The following is a 2659-nucleotide window of genomic DNA, read 5'->3' on the forward strand; positions in this document are numbered from 1 at the left end:
TGTGATGATCTGCTGCGTGAAGGCAGTCAGATAGATAGTGGTACGACCACCGAACGTTTTCTAGTACCACACAGCTATTAAGAGCTATACATGCAACTGATAACCTGGGATCACTTGCAGAGGATATTAATTCATACACGGCTAGAATGCCGCACCTGTAACGCAAGGATTGCTTACAGAGGATGTGATTTCTTACACGGTTGGAATGTCGCTACCTGTATGGCAGAGTATGCTTACAGAGGATATGACGCATACGTCGGTTAGTGAGAACTGTACCTATGCTGACTGGAAAACCATACCCGTTTCAACTGCTTCGGGTTACGTCGGGAGCGGGTAGAAACCGACAAATGAGCTCATTACCTGCACTAGGGCTAGACATACATCATACTTGGTTGCGCATTTCCTCTATTATGATTGTTGTTTGTATGTATGCTTTCTTTGTTTGTATTCTATTCACTATGTTTGTGTTTTGTTTTCTTGTATTCTTTTGTTTGTGTTTTGCTTTCTGTTTTCTCTATTTTCTCTATTTATCTATTTTTTTTGTTTACTGCTTTTTGATATTCTGCTATTTATCTACTAAATAACACGGATTAATGAGCTTAACTAATAACCCCGGCCCTACTAAGAACTCCCCAGTTCTTACACCTTCTCTCTCCCTTCCCCCTTCGGATGGAAGTAAGAGTACCTTACCGTAGTTTGTTGATGATGGTTCTGCAAAGAGGATTCCGCTCTAGATAGTCTTCTAAGTCTAGGGTGAAATCTCGTTCTTTGCTTATATGTATATACTGTGAGACCAGCCAATGTCTGCACCCCATTTGTACGTGAACTTTAACCTAAATCCTGTGTACAAGACTCCTGTTGTGTGGCTACTTGATGAGGTACCAGAGAGATGTCCTATAGCAATGTCTGATCATGTAGAGGAGTAGCAGATGATGTTCTACCTTTTGATGACGTTCCACCTGACTTGAGTTTTGAAGACTTAGAACGTACTTTCCCTCGCTTTAGTATTTTAGAGGGACTAGGTGAGTATAGGGTCTAGGCTAGCCTGGGCGCCAGCTTAGGGACTTCTTGAATAGGTCAGGGCCTGTGATGTTGTATGTATATATATGTATATAGTTATTATCTAGTTATATCTAGGGGTGTTCTACCTAAAAGTCTATACCTAAATAAAGGCTGGATCACTGAATGTTATTAACTGCTTGTGATGTATTTATGTGTGGTTGTTTATATCTGTTTTATCTGTTATCAGTTGTGGAATGATTATGAATGATTCCGTCTATTAATCCAAACGTTTAAAAATAATACCTCACAAATTAACTATGGTTTTAACAACGAATCAGGCTCATATAATAAAAAATAGATAATAATTAGGAAGACAAATTGGTAGCGCTCAATTTCCAGTATGATCTAGACATATTAAAAATTGGGTCGTTACAATTTGGTATCAGAGCAGTTCATTCCCGGTAGAGCCTGGGGAGTGGACTGACTATGCTTTACTGCATATTCTGCTTGTGTGTCTCATGCCGTTAGGGTATCTTCAAGATACATTTGGCATGTATGTCTATGAGCGCTCATTCTGGGAATGTTCATGCTTAACTTGAGATATTAAGATTTATCACCTTAATGTTGATTGTTTGGTGCGGATAAGACCTCAATGTTTGTGAATAGGCATGGTTTAATCGAGTTCCGAATGACGAATCGATGTGAGCCACAGTTATCTTCATAGTTGTTATTTCCATGGCTTTGAGCCTATGACTATGTGATATTTTGGGTGCTGTAAGGAACAGATCGATCTTTTCGTTAGGATGGCTTGAAGGAAAAAGATATTTTGAAGATGGATTCTTGCACTTGGCTGAAATTTTGTGGGCAAAATTTTCTTTTAGGAGGGTAGAATGTAACAACCCCGTTTTTCGAGTATACGAGATCTTTTCTGAAAGTACTGATTTCTCCAGAAGATCAGTAAGGGGAAAACCACTACTATATCATCAAGCATATCAATCCTTATTGTCATTATATTATCTTTAACTCAGGACCTTAGTGGAGATAAGCCTGACAACGCAATTGCGAAGAACCTAGTTTTGAACCGTATCGGTTAGGAGTTTTGATTCTGTTTTTCATAGATAGTCTCAATTTGACGAACCAGACTCGATTTATGAGAGAAAAGAGATAAAAGTATAATACCATCATTATATGAGTAATAGAAGCTTCTTGAATGATATTATAGGGTTACCTGGTCTGTTTTAGTTAAAAATAGGAAATCGGTTTAACTGGGTTCACAGTTTACTAGTGCAGCTTAACACCAGCACTCTTTGAAGACTTTAGCAATGATAAAGCCTCATTATACATGTTTTATTCTCATAATAAATATGTTACTGGTGTCATTTATGCTAGTAGCTCAGAAAATAATTTTTTTAGAGATGTTTTTACAAGTGTTCCGATACATCTAGTTTTAGTAGTTATACATCTGAGATATTTTAATATTATTTTAACCCACCTCCAAGCCAACCAATCACAACTCATCTTACACCCCCAAAACCTCCAAGGCTGTCTCATTTCTTCATTTTGGCCGAAAATAACAAGAGAGAAAAGAGAGAAACTTTCATGAACACTTAATCTTCAAAGCTTGATTTCTTCTGAACTAAAACTCAAATCAAAATTC

The sequence above is a fragment of the Arachis duranensis genome, chromosome 3, assembly GCF_000817695.3.
Source record: "Arachis duranensis cultivar V14167 chromosome 3, aradu.V14167.gnm2.J7QH, whole genome shotgun sequence".
Lineage (NCBI taxonomy): Eukaryota > Viridiplantae > Streptophyta > Magnoliopsida > Fabales > Fabaceae > Arachis > Arachis duranensis.